We start from the raw sequence: 15117 nt of genomic DNA, 5'->3' as shown, positions 1-15117 counted from the left end.
GAGATCTCCAATGACAACAACAATTGTATTCACAACACACTTAAAGGTTTAATCAAAAATTACTAACATTTCTTCATTACTTAGTTAAGTCTAGACAACGAACAAAACTATATATAAACCCTGATTTGTAGCATTTGTCCCTATCTGAGGGGTAAGTGCTCCATTGAAAATTTATTTATTTTTTTTTTTAATTAATTTATTTATTTAACTTTTAACATTCATTTTAACAAAATTTTGGGTTCCAAATTTTCTCCCCTTTTGTCCCCTCCCCCCCCAAACACCAAGCATTCTAATTACCCCTATGACCAATCTGCTCTCTCTTCTATCATCCATCTCTGCCCTTGTCTCCATCTTCTCTTTTGTCCTGTAGGGCCAGATAACTTTCTATACCCCTTTACCTGTATTTCTTATTTCCTAGTGGCAAGAACATTACTCAACAGTTGTTCCTAACACTTTGAGTTCCAACTTCTTTACCTCCCTCCCTCCCCACCCCTTCCCTTTGGAAAGCAAGCAATTCAATAGAGGCCAAATCTGTGTAGTTTTGCAAATGACTTCCATAATAGTTGTGTTGTATAAGACTAACTATATTTCCCTCCATCCTATCCTGTCCCCCATTACTTCTATTCTCTTTTGATCCTGTCCCTCCCCATGAGTGTCGACCTCAAATTGCTCCCTCCTCCCCATATCCCCCCATCCATCATCCCCACCACCCTGCTTATCCCCTTATCCCCCACTTTCCTGTATTGTAAGATAGGTTTTCATACCAAAATGAGTGTGCATTTTGTTCCTTCCTTTAGTGGAATGTGATGAGAGTAAGCTTCATGTTTTTCTCTCACCTCCTCTCTTTATCCCTCCACTAATAAGTCTTTTGCCTGCCTCTTTTATGAGAGATAATTTGCCCCATTCCATTTCTCCCTTTCTCCTCCCAATATATTTCTCTCTCACTGCTTGATTTCATTTTTTTAAGATATGAGCCCATCCTCTTCAGTTCCCTCTGTGCACTCTGTCTCTATGTGTGTGTGTGTGTGTGTGTGTGTGTGTGTGTGTGTGTGTGTGTGTGTGCATGTGTGTGTGTATAATTCCACCCAGTACCCAGATACTGAAAAGTTTCAAAAGTTACAAATATTGTCTTTCCATGTAGGAATGTAAACAGTTCAACTTTAGTAAGTCCCTTATGACTTCTCTTTGCTGTTTACCTTTTCATGCTTCTCTTCATTCTTGTGTTTGAAAGTCAAATTTTCTTTTCACCTCTGGTCTTTTCATCAAGAATGCTTGAAAGTCCTCAATTTCATTGAAAGACCAATTTTTCCCCTGAAGTACTACACTCAGTTTTGCTGGGTAGGTGATTCCTAGTTCCTTTGACTTCTGGAATGTCCTATTCCATACCCTTCGATCCCTTAATGTAGAAGCTGCTAGATCTTGTGTTATCCTGATTGTATTTCCACAATACTTGAATTGTTTCTTTCTAGCTGCTTGCAATATTTTCTCCTTGACCTGGGAACTCTGGAATTTAGCCACAATGTTCCTAGGAGTTTCTCTTTTTGGATCTCTTTCATGCGGTGTTCTGTGGATTCCTTGAATATTTATTTTGCCCTCTGGTTCTAGAATCTCAGGGCAGTTTTCCTTGATAATTTCATAAAAGATGATGTCTAGGCTCTTTTTTTGATCATGGCTTTCAGGTAGTCCCATAATTTTAAAATTGTCTCTCCTGGATCTATTTTCCAGGTCAGTTGTTTTTCCAAGGAGATATTTCACATTATCTTCCATTTTTTCATTCTTTTGGTTTTGTTTTGTGATTTTTTGGTTTCTCATAGAATCATTAGCCTCCATCTGTTCCATTCTAATTTTGAAAGAACTATTTTCTTCAGTGAGCTTTTGAATCTTCTTTTCCATTTGGCTAATTCTGCTTTTGAAAGCATTCTTCTCCTCATTGGCTTTTTGAACCTCTTTTGCCAATTGAGTTAGCCTATTTTCCAAGGTGTTATTTTCTTCAGCATTTTTTTGGGTCTTCTTTAGCAGGGTGCTGACCTGCTGTTCATGCTTTGACTGCATGTCTCTCATTTCTCTTCCCAGTTTTTCCTCCACCTCTCTAACTTGATTTTCAAAATCCTTTTTGAGCTCTTCCATGGCCTGAGCCCATTGAGTGGGCTGGGATATAGAAGCCTTGACTTCTGTGTCTTTGCCTGATGGTAAGCATTGTTCTTCCTCATCAGAAAGGAAGGGAGGAAATGCCTGTTCACCAAGAAAGTAACCTTCTATAGTCTTATTTCTTTTCCCTTTTCTGGGCATTTTCCCAGCCAGTGACTTGACCTCTGAATATTCTCCTCACACCCACCTCACCTCCTGATCCTCCCAGCCAGTGCCTGGGGTCTGAGATTCAAGTGCTGCTTCCAGCCTCAGGGCTTTTGGCGGGGGCAGAGCTGCTATTCAGTGTGAGATTAAGTTCAGGTGCTCAGGTCAGGGCAGGGCTGCCTCACAGGCTCCGTTCCCTCAGGGGGTTTATGCAGAGACTTTCAACAATGGATCCAGGCTCCTGCCTGCTTTGGGAGCCCCTGTCTGCTCCCACCTCCGCTTCTGCCTCCCAAGGGGGCCTGAGTTATGGGGGCACCCCACTCCCCTCTCGACCCGCCAAAGAGACCCTCTCACCAACCCCCATCACCTGTGGGTGGAGGGACCCGCGTGGCTGCTGGAGATCCCCGTCCCTGAAGCCTGCTCGGATCTGCTCCTCTTGGTGCTGCGGGCGCGGCAGGGCTGTACTTGGCTCCCAGTCTGTGGCGCAAAGCCCCTTTTGTGAGAGGTTTGCAGGTCCCTCTGGAACAGAAATCTCCTTCACTCCAATATTCTGTGGCCTCTGGTCCTGCAGAATTCGCAGTGAGTTGCTATTTACAGATGTTCTATGGGTTGTGGGTTCGGAGCTATGTGTATGTGCGTCTTTCTACTCCGCCATCTTGGCTCCACCCTCCATTGAAAATTTAACAAATTGCTAGAGCCAACTCCTCAAGTATCCATCTTCCTCTCAACTTTATCCCATCTACACATTTAATAAACATCCCAGCTATGCCTTTATCAGGACAGTTGGGTGGTGCCTTGGATAGAGCACCCAGCCTGGAGTCAGGAAGACTCCTCTTCCAGAGTTCAAATTTGGCCTTAGACATTTACTAGCTCTGTGACCCTAAGCAAGTCACTTTACTCTGCTTGCCTCAGTTTCCCCATCTGTAAAATAAACTGGAGAAAGAAATGACAAAACAATCCAGTATTTTTGACAAGAAAACCCCAGGTAGGGTCACAAAGAATCAGACATGACTGAAAAACAACAAAAACACCTTGATCGTCATATCTTTTTCAGGATTCTCACTAACCATCACTTTAATAATACATTCTAGAATTTGTCAGCAATTGAAATCTTGTTCTTTGGTCTATTGTTTTCAGACACCATTTTTCTTCTGGCTTTAAAAAATTATAACATTTACTCTTCAATTCTGTGGCAGCCCCCTCACAATTAGATAGAATGTCTCCTTCATCTCTCCCTAGTACTTTGACCCTCATGACATTGATCACCACTTTGTGTCATAACCAGGAAGGAAGGAACAAGACTGCATTTATTAAATGCTTACTTTGTGCTTAACAGTGGGATACAAACAGAAAAATGAGAAGGTCCCTGCTCTTAAGCGGTTCATATTCTAATTGAGGAGATAACATATCTATGGAGTTTCAGCTGCAAGTCAGAGAGAAGAACATGGTGGTCTTTATAGTGTAGTGGCAAGGCAGATGGTGACAAATCTTCTTTAGTGTCATTTCAATACATAAAAACTCTACGGTTTCTGATGTCGAACCATTTTGCCAAGTCAGAGATGCTGGTGAGAACTCACTTGTCTGAGTCTCCAGCAGATTTTGCTACACACAAAGAATAGTTCACCAGTATTCTTAGTGCTATGAAACAGTTAAGGAAGAAAATGCAGGCCAAGAGAAATGAAGTGATCTGGGTCATGGATTTTTTACACAATTATTTCCAGTAGAATATAAGCTCCTTAAGGGTAGAGAATGTTTTCTTTTCATCTCTGAATCACCAGTGCCTGCTACACAGTTCACCTTTAAGGTATATTTGTTGAATTGAATTGATAAGTGTATAAAACAAGTCTCTACTGGTCAGATAGCATCCAACATACCTTACCTAAAAGGATAAAGACCTCAGCCCACTTAGGGAACTACATAGTCTCATAGTTTCATAATTACTGATAGCTCCCTATCTCAGGTCTGTTTTGATACATAAGGTTAAATCTCTGGGGTATTCATTTCTCATAGAAGCTGTCACTACTCCCAGCACTGCAGAAGGTCTTAGGAGAGGGAGGAAGGAAATGTTGAACAAGCCAAAAGAGGAAACCAGAAAGGTCATAAAGAGATACTTGCATTTTCTACAACTTCTGTTTTCTTAAAAGTGAGCAGCTCTCAAAGAATGAACTGTCAGCCGTCATGACTAATTAGTGACTTATTCTTTGGCCAGAGCTCTTTCAAAATATACTCCCAAGCTCCAAACAAACAAAACAAAACGAAGAAGTAAGATCCACTCACTGGAACTTCTCTTTGGGGGAAGGGACAAAAGGGTTGAACAGCAGGCTTTGTGTGACCATGTTTGACAAAATAAGTTTTTTTCAATGCCTGGAGACATCTGAGAGAAGAAATACTACAAAACAGCTGGTTAAGGTCACACGGGCTTTGCTCCTCTCATCCGGCTGCTTGTCTTTGGAAATGAATTGGACTGAAAGAAAATAGAAAGGAGTTTGCTGGGAACTCATTTAGTCACATTTATTTTTGAAATAGAAAGTTTGTTTTCCCTAGGAGGTATTTACCCTGGAATCTGTGGTGCTCCAGTATAGTCCCGTTAATAACTGCTGATACTTACATAGCCCTTTACACAAATGAACTGCCCAGTCCAGCTCTCTCCCATGCAATGCTCACAGAACTCCAGATTCAGTCATAGCTCACTTTCCCCAGCCACTGGGTTTGTCTCTACAAATCACCCAAAGGAAAAAATTCATTCAAAGGAACGAATGAAGTAGCATGGTAAAAAAAAAAAGCCACAATGGAACATTTTCCTAGTAAAGCTGGGATGGAGTATCCCACAAATATGCGTACCATCACTGAACAGAATGGACATACATAACGACCGTGCACAATCACTAAGCTAAGCTAAGAGGGAGAGGTGATTGTCTTTCTTCCTTCAGGACTCACATTCCTGCCTTTATTGTGTTATTTCTGACCAGCAATAAATTGCCCAGATTTGAGCTTTCCTAGACTTGATTCTTCACACCAGCCTGTGAGAAAGGTACTGCAGGTATCGTCATTCTCATTTTGTAGATGAGGTAACTGACATTCTGAGGTTGTGACTTGCTCCTAGTATGTACTGGATGCAGAATTTAAATTCAGGGTTCTCTTGATACCAAATTCGGTGGGCTTTACCAACAGTGCAGCCTTTCTAACTAGTACTAGCTAAACAAAATCTGACCTGGTTTCCAATCTAGCCCCCTTTGAAGTAACCTCTATAGACCTAGCTTATTCCAGAGAATGAAGGTTTTAAGAATTCTTAGACTTTAGGGCATCTCTGTTCTACCTATGCTGGTCAATTATTTGCTGATCATAAAGTTCTTATCCTTGAGCTTATTCATGGTGCCATGGGGGTCAGGGCACCCTATGATACCATGGAGTGCCATTCCTTCCTTTTAGCAGTAAAATCTAGAACTGAATTCTTTAATGTAACCTACCATTTTATTATTGTTTGTTCTGACTACATCTCTAGTTCCCTAGGTTCCCCTGGCAATAAACCTAAGGTGGAGAGAGAGAAACAGACACAGACAGACAGAGAAAAACAGACAGACAGATAGAGACAGAGAAACAGAGAGACAGAGAGAAACAGAGAGAGACAGAGGCAGAGAGAGAGAAAGGGCTGGGGGGGGGGGTGGGGATGAGGGAGGAAGAGAGAGAGAGAGCACGTGTGCCAAACAGAATGACAGTTCAGCTTGTGGGTGTCATGCGTTGATATCTGATCCGGGATCTGGTCCACTCTTGTCACTCTTTTCCTAGTGACTAAACGTCATTTGAAAAGGGCACTGGCTCCTTCCCTTGCTTATCTACACGAGTGGTACTGGGCTACAATTGCGTCTGTCTACCTCAAGTATTAGTGGTCTAGGGATTCAGAACAAAAAGCACTATCCATGATAACTTTCAAGAGGAGAGTTACTAATAATTTAGTTTTGCCGACTTAGTTCCCTCCCACCAAATGCCGGTTTCACAAAAGAGCATAATGAATAGAGAGTAAACCCATTTATCCAAGCAAAACGGTAAGCAGAAGTTGGTGAAGCTCCCATATGTTAAGTCAGACCTATAGTGTCCCTTAACCTCTAGAGACTCCTAAGCATGGACACCACCCCCTCTGCTGGTTTGAGCTGTGAGCTCCTGGGCCTTTCTTTGTATTTCTGGTACTTAGCGCAATGCCTGACACATAGTAGGTGCTCAATAAATAGTCAAACTATAACCAACCACAATTCTAAGTTTGATCAACCACCTCTAGATAAAGAACTGATGGACAATACAAATTGGAGTTTATTTTCTTCCTTCTTTCCTTTATTCCTTTCTTTTTTCTTCCTTCTTTTCATTCTTTCTTCCTCTCTTCTCATCCTTCCTTCCTTCTTTTCATTTTTTCTTCCTTCCTTCCCTTGTTGGCATGACTATTTTAGGGAGCTGGTTTGTATCACCATACATGTTTGTAATAGGTTTTGTTTTTCTCTTTCCTTCTCAATGGGTGGGGGAGGAAGAGACAGAAAGAGAATTTGGAATTGAAAATAAAACTGATTTTTAAAAAAAATTTGTTAATTGACTGACTGAGACCTTATCTCATTCCCAGCTAATGGATGATTTTATTCATGTGGATTTTTTGGTATATTCTAATCTACAGAACTATGATTTCTGTTTGCTGTTTTGCTTGGATAACTGGGTTAAATCACTGTTGTCCTTGATGGTCTTTTGTGTAGTCAGGTTAGAAAGGGCTAGCTAAACTAGAGAATATAAGCTAAAAGATACCCTCCCTTTTAAAAGTGATGTAGAAAATCTCTTCCCTTCTGAAGCCAGGGTAGCACCATTAAAGATGTCTGAGAGAATAACTGAGTCCCATAGAGGTCAAATGAATTTCCTAAGGTCATGGAGGTAGAAGCATTGAACACTGTCAAAAACCTGAGAACCAAGAGCCACCTTCTAAGGTCCAGATGATGAAGCTGCCTCTGACTGGAATGTGATTGCCCTGGGCTCTGCTCTTTGGAGGAAACAAACCAGATGCTGGTGTCAAGTTGCAGCTTGGGGACTGAGGAGTAAAGAAGAAGGGAAGTTTCAGGAGTAAAATAAGCCACAGTCTTGCTGTTTTCTGTCAAGGTCCCAGCCAGATAGGACTTGGAAACAACTTGCTCAAGCTTTAACAGTTGTCAAAGGTCCCCAAGTTCCTGGCTGTGAGCAGCTTTCATCTGTGACCTCCAAGTTGTCTCTCAAAGGAGCTCATTGGACCTGAAAGGGCATAAAGGACACAGTTCTGGGGCCCAGGGTTGGGGATGGCTGACTCAGCTGCTATTTTGGAAACAGCATCAGTCAGAACCTGACCTGAGTATTTTCTCTAAAATGTTGTCATTCTATATTTAATACCTGTAAGTTGTCAGAGAAGGAATTTCTAAAAAAGAATACTAAAAAGGTAAAAGGCTCTGCTTGAGTCTTTAGGTTGATATTAATGATTCTGAAACAAGAGGATGTTTAGTTGAGAATCAGGCAAGAAATGAGCTTCACCAGGAAGAGCAGCACAGCTGCTGCAAAATGACACATGAGGCTGGACAGAGTCAATCAGAAGGCTGTCTGTCCTCCTAGGATGTTTAAGCCTCTTTCCTCTGCCCTTAAGAAAACCTTCTTCTGCCTTTGGTATGTCATTCTTTGTTCAACTTTTCTTTTATAGTTTTACTTCTCTATTGGTTGATTTCCTATTGTTACTAGCTGTTAGTCTTCAGTGAGTTCAAAGACTGTGGTTCCAACCCAGCAGTTATAAATTTAAATGTCAGGCTCAGAGAATTGCAATATATGTTCTTTAGCATATGTAGTAGAGATTGGGATTGGATACACTCTGCCAGAGCATTGAACTTGATCCCTGGACACTTCCAGAAAAACCTGGGGCTCAATACTGGAAAGGTTTGAACTTCAGGGAGAAGGAAGCAAACCCTGAGGATCCCTCATCCTACCTGTGATAGCAGCAGCGTAACAGAGTGCTTCATTAGTCAACAATGAGCAGAAGCCTTTAGTTTCCACTATTCCACTCAGTGTGTGGCAAATAACTCCCTCATTCTTAAGGATGGGCTCATTTTCACAACTGGAAAGCACATTTTGCAAATAAACTCCTATTCATCCTTCTGCTGTCAGCACTAATCATTAGCATAAGTATAGAATAATATATAGAGAATATATATGTATGTATATATAGATACACACCACACACTCATATATGTGTGTGGGGGGGTGTAATGATAAGGGTAGCTAGATAGTGTAGTAGATAGAGGGGTGGGCCTGGATTCAGAAAGATTCATCTTCCTGAGTTCATCATCTAGCCTCAGATTAATTTGGATCTCTGGGAAAGTCATTTAACCTTGTTTGCCTCAGTTTCCTCATCTTTAAAATGAGCAAGCCACTCCAGTATCTTTGCCAAGAAAACCCCAAATGGGGTCATGAAGGGTCAGACATGACTGAAAATAAGTGAACATATAGAATGATACAGTAAACATTAATTACATGCTTTTCATATGGAAAGCACTGGCTAGATGCAAGGGGAGACACAGAGGTGAGATAAGTGGATATCTTATAAGTTACTAGGGGGCTAAGACATCCTCACAGTATGCACCATTGCATGATAAGTGAGTTAGAAAAGTGTAATACAAAGTGCTAGGTGAAATAGATTAGAATGACAAAGTTTCTGGAGAACTGGCTCCCTGATTCTCCAAAGAAATACCCCAAAATACATCTGTAAAAGGAAGTTCCGTTTGTGAATTGAGAGGCTTACTTAAAAAAAAAAAACCAACTATTAGCTTGGTGAATAGACATGTGCATAGAAGAACAATCCATGATTTGCTCATAATTCTCCCCTACTGTATCCCCTACATAATTTTTGAGACTATGATTTTTATAAGCTTTTTAAATGCAAAGTGTTAGGCAGTAACTATCCTGACTGAATTGATAGCATTTTGTACCCTCATTACACTGTTATGATTCTGTATTTTTATTATGACCCTTTACACACATGATTTATTTTTTTGGCCTAAAATATAGGTTTCAAGAAGACAGGAAGTTAGTCCCATTTTTATTCTAATCCTCCTAAGTGTCTAACCCTGGAAAAATTTGAGGAACAAATAATAGGATAGAAGCAAAGGAGGTATATAAATAATTTAAGGTCAAGAGCAAGTTACCATTTCTATGTTCCCTGCTAATTTAGAATAAAATAATAATTTTCCTTTCTTGGAAATACAAAAGTTTTGGAAAGGATGATGAAATCTGCAAAGACAGGACAGAGGTAAGAAAAGAGTTTAACATTTCATTCTTTATGTCCAATTGTATCTTTATTTATTTTGTCAAATATTTTCCAATTATATTTTTATACTACTTATATGTAGTATTTTATACTTATAGCAGCCCTCTTTGTGGTGGCCAAAAACTGGAAGTCAAGGGGATGCCCATCAATTGGGGAATGGCTGAATAAATTACGGTATATGAATGTAATGGAATTCTACTGCGCCATAAGAAATGATGAACAAGAAGACTTCAGAGAGGCCTGGAAAGACTTATATGATCTGATGCTGAGCAAAAGGAGCAGAACCAAGAGAACTTAGTGCACAGCAACAAGCACAGCGTGTGAGAGTTTTTTTCTGGTAGACCTGAAACTTCATTGAAATGCAAGGACTTAAAAAAATTCCCAATGGTCTTTTAAGGCAAAATGCCTTCCATACCCAGAGAAAGAACTTTGGAATTCAATCACAAAACGTAACAGATCATTTTCCTTTGTTTTATGTTTTGGTTTGTTATATGGTTTCTCCCATTCATTTTAATTCTTCTACACAACATGACTATAGTGAAAATGTATTTAATAGGAATGTATGTATAAAATCTATATAAAATTGTATGCTGTCAGGGGGAGGGAGGGGGAAGGGAGGGGGGAGAGAGAGAAATAAAAATAAACTAAGTTATATAGTAGGAATTGTAGAACACTGAAAAAAAATAAAATTAATATAAAAAATAAATGGTATTTTATTTTTTCCAATTGCATGTAAATATAGTTTTAAACATTCATCTTTATAATATTTTGAATTCCAAATTTTTCTCTCTCCCTCCTCCCCCTCCCCCCTCCCCAAGCAATCTGATATGTTATTCATGTGCAATCATGTTAAACATATTTCCATATTAGTTATGTTGTGAAAGAAGAAATAGAACAAAGGAAAAAAACCGAAAAAACAACAAAGAAAGTAAAAATAGTCTGCTTCACCCTGCATTCAGACCCCATCAGTTCTTCCTCTGGATATGGATGGCATTTTCCATCATGCGTTTTTTGGAATTGTCTTACATCATTGTATTGCTAAAAAAAAAGTTAAGCCTATCATAGTTGATCATTGTATAAATGTTTCATTTAAACAATATCTGCCCTGACACTTCCTATTACCAGGTTATTGGTTTGAGACTAAACCAAAAGGTATTACAACTCCAAAGTATATGACCATCATTTGATTCTGACGACTCTTTTGGAAGCTTCCATTTAAGAATGGACTGAGTCAAGCCCTCCCAAGGACACAGTCACATGTAACAGCCTGGACTGAAGCCAAGGTAGGCCACTAGAGAGTACCTTATCCTGCTGAATACCTTTAAATTGGCCACAGGCTATGACTTATAAATATTCTTGAGCATTTCAAGGTTTTCAGAACTAAAATAACCATTTTAATTAATAACAATAATCTCAGGAGCTGTTGACTTGAGACCTAATCTATTAAAAGAAAAAAGAAAGAACTTGGTGCACACAATGGTTCCCAGACCTTCTGACTTGTTCATTTATAGTGAAAGGTTAGAGCACATCGACTAGATGTTCTGTTCTCTTTGTACTTTGTAAATAAGGACTGTGGGGGGATTTTTTTTCCTTCTTCAGGTTTTGAAATCTGTATTGATTGCTCATTTAAAACACACACACACACACACACACACACACACAAAACAGTGTACTGATAGCATCACATTTGCTATCTAAGAGAACAGAGTTCAGGTAAATATGCTGGCAGGTCTGTCTGAGTGTTCATGTCAGGAGCTGGGGGAGTGATGGCTATTATACCCTGGATCCATCATTACCAGTAAAGTAGCCAAACTGGGTCTTCCACATCCATAGCCTTCTTTTATCCACTCTTCCCCTTAAACTAGTCAATGTTGTGACACTTTCCTTTTATTTGAACTAGTAATCCATGTTCTCAGGAGATAATAAAAAGTTCACTCCTACTAAGGTAATGCTTGGCTAGTGTGGCTAACCTCTTCCTAGAAAAATTTGCTTAGGAACAAAAAAGTGACAAATTCCAGAAATCTGTCAGTGATAGAGATATTTGTGGGGGAATCAGTGCTCCTAAAACCATCACAAAGCAGGGGCCAAACAGCCCTCAGTAGTAGACTATGAGTTCTTTGGGGAGATCATGGACCCCTTACCAGTAGGTAAGCCTACTGGTACCTCCTGAGAATGAGCTCAAATGCCTATTAGAATATATAAGATTACAAAGGAAATGGAAGAAAAATGAAAATAAAGATTTCCCATTCAAGTTCACAGGCCCCCATAAATTGACCTAAGGAACCCATGAAGATTTGTGGTCACCAGGTTAAGAGCCCCTATGGTAGAAAAAAGTATTCACTTTGGAGTAAGAAGACCTGATTTCGAATCACTATTCTTTGACGTAAGACTTGTGTGAACTTGGTCCTCATTTATCACATGAAAGAATGGATGACCTTTGAGATCCTTCCCATCTCTGAACGCTATGTTTTCCAGTTGGTATAAACCTAGTATGTGTATATATGTGTGTTTGTGTGTGTGTATGTTTGTGTGTGTGTGTGTGTGTGTATCGGGGGGTCTGTGTCCAACCCCATCCAAAGCATTACTATTGCAATGTACCAAAGTGATCTGTTAGTATAATACAAGCTCACAGCATGGAAGCTCAAAAAGACATTGTTGTTCTCTTAGAATTCCTCAGGAATAGCCTAAAAGCTGACTCTGGTGAACCTCCCACCCAGAACACCCTCCATGCTTTCACCCGACCCACCCACACCAAGCCAGCTTGTGATATTTGGTCAAATCCTACTTTCTCGGAAGCTACAGAACAAAACTGCCAATTGGAAAGGGACAATTCAGTGAATTTTTTAAACAGTACTTTCCCAGCCTCCTGATAAGTACAGTACATTTACCAGCCCACGGAAATTTCTTACCAAACTACCTCCCCTCCAGGCTACGCATTCCTTCTCCTAGATCGCTCTATATTGTTAGTGCCAGGGCATGAGAACCAGGGGCTTTCTTCAAGGCCATGCAGCTGCCTTTGAGATGCACAGGGCACCTCGGGGGAGGAAGGGGCAAGTTTCTAAATTGAATCCTTCCCACTCAAATTTCCTATGTCTCTTATCTTAGGTAACTTTCCACTAAAGACAGTATCTAGCCTTGGAATCAGAACGCTCTGCCTCTGACACTTAGTAGCTATGTGACTGCAGGCAACAAACTTTTACTGGCAAGTTGCTGTCGGTATCTGGGGAGGAAATTTACAAGCTGGAAGCTCCCCATTCTGATGCAGTTTTCCCACACTGGAAAACAAAAATATTACCTACTGGGAGTGAGGTCCAGGCAGGGCTCACCTATCTCCTCCAGAGGGAAAAAGCATCCCACCAGAGTCAGAGTACCTGCCCACTTGACTCAAAGGCCGTAGACTCCCCATTGATGTTCCTCATCCTGTTTGCAAGTTCTCTCTTTGACCTTGGACTTTGTGTCTCAGAGTTCCATTTTTAGTCCTGCTCCTTCACTTAAGTCACCTTTGATAACTGATCATGTACTTATCCACATTAAATATCTATTAAATTCCTACTATGTACAACAACATTATTATTCATTCAACAAACATTTATTAAGTGCTTACTAGGTGCAAGGTACATCATAGACTGTGTATAATGATACAGGAATACAAAAAAAAATATGTCCCTGCCTTCAAGGAGTCCACATTCTATTGGAGGGAACAGGAAGGAAGGAATGAGTGAAAACACATTTATTAAGTGCTTATGGCATGTAAAAGACTGTGTTAAGGGCTGGGGATACACCTAGAAAAGCAAGACAATCCCTGCTATCAAGGACTTCATATACTAATCGGGAAAGATGATCTATATCAGAGATTTTAACTGCTGAAGTCTAAAAGAAAGACACAGTAGAGGACAGCATCAGGGCAGACGGTAATGCATCTTCTTCATCACCATTTCTAAGAACAAAGCTATATCTGCTTCTGAAGTTGAGTCATCTAACAGTCACAAGGACTTTTCCAGGTCTGCAGTAGTAAAGGAGGCTGAGGGGTTGGGCAGAGGCTGTTGCTGGGCTACATGTCTACAAAGGTCACTTTCCTGGACAATGGCTCTCAAGCCTGGGCACTGCTGGGGTGGAGCAGTTTTTGTCCTTACCAGTCCATAGGTGACAGTTGGAAAACAATTGTTGTTGGTAGCAGAGAAGATAACACGCTGCTCAACAGTGGCAAGGTAGTCGGGAAGCAAGGCTAGTAATCCTAGCGGTACCACCATTGCCTGGGCTCTTGGCAGACATCCTTGACTGTGTTGACCCAGCCTCCAAGGGGAGGTTGTGATTGAAGTGGTGATAGTAATTTGACCTGCCTGGCAACTTTCAGGTGCTGTCTCTCCCTCTAGATGCCTTGCTATACATCCAGATAAGCATACGTTGCCCACTTCCTTGAGGGAGGTATTCTTTCATTTTTGTCTTTATAAATAAATCTAATCCAGTGACTGCCCACATAGTCAGGTCTTAATAAATGCTTGTGTAATTGCACTACACTGCATTGAATTTTATGGGAAGTGATGGGGGAAAGAAAGGATACAGACAAAAAGGTGGGAGAGAATGCTTTGTAACTGAGAGCTTCACAAAAGGTTATATGGTGAAGGTGTTCCTTCCAAGAAGAGAACGATTCTGAAAGGTGGCAAAGAGGAGGGAGTCTATTCCAGGTATGGGGAGACAAACTTTGTAAAAAATGCAAGGAAGCAGGAGAAAGCATGATAAATGAACAGGCAGTAAATCTGGTTTGTATAAACTATAAAATGAGGAGTAGGGAGGCATGCAGAAGTCTGGAAAGGATGATAGAAACTAAAATGTAGACACCTTTCCCAAGCTATTGAGGAGATGTATAGGTCAATCACTTGGGAGCATGTGTCCTGAATGGAAGGAGAAGCTGCTGAGGGCAAGGAAGGCCTGAGCCTCTAGAGAGAGACTGAACATGTAGGAGAGGTAACAGTTAATGAGAGACTTTTCCAAAAGAGAAGGAAGGGGTGGGATCAAGGAGAAAATAGAAGGGATAGTTTTGACCAGGAGAGCTATCTAATTCTCTGAGAAAGGAGAGAAGAAAAAGGAGACAGCTCAAAATGAAGAAAACTGTTGAGATCTGGAGAGATGGAAGTACTTATGGAGGATGGCTTCCATATTCCATATTTCCAATAGGAAAAAACATCTACTGGGGGTTGGGGGAAGAGGAAAACAACTGAAGTCTTAAGAAGATAGTGCTTTTAGAAGAGTCCTACGGGGAATGTGATAGAAAGTACATTAGAGATGTATAAGAAGATTCCCACGTGGTAAGAGGAGGGAAGGAGGGAAAATGATAGATAACATGAATGTGCAGCAGACTTCATCTGTTTCATGTGGTGACTTCTAGTAGTATTTAGAGACTCAGGGGTAGGAGCAAAGTAGATAATGAGTAAAGATGACCTAGGGTTCAGGATAAGAAAGAGTTAAATAATAGCTAATAAAAACAATAGCTAATATTGCAAAGAAGACAGGTAGGA

At 40.5% G+C, this 15117-nt stretch overlaps 1 long non-coding RNA gene across 2 annotated transcripts in view; it reads left to right on the top strand.

The window, feature by feature from the left end:
• LOC140510027 (uncharacterized) overlaps positions 1–15117 on the top strand; it is a 111311-nt gene that overhangs the window by 71212 nt on the left and 24982 nt on the right. The window contains exons 7-8 of one of the 2 annotated variants that reach the window (XR_011969056.1): positions 9700–9921; positions 10727–10884. This is a non-coding gene — a long non-coding RNA (uncharacterized lncRNA). Of the gene's footprint in view, positions 1–9699; positions 10885–15117 lie in introns of both variants that reach the window. The other variant, XR_011969055.1, reaches the window with a different exon arrangement.

This window comes from Notamacropus eugenii, chromosome 6, assembly GCF_028372415.1.
Source record: "Notamacropus eugenii isolate mMacEug1 chromosome 6, mMacEug1.pri_v2, whole genome shotgun sequence".
Classification (NCBI taxonomy): Eukaryota; Metazoa; Chordata; class Mammalia; order Diprotodontia; family Macropodidae; genus Notamacropus; species Notamacropus eugenii.
The sequence above is the reverse complement of the archived record's forward strand: the minus strand, read 5'-3'. Positions and strand labels throughout refer to the sequence as shown.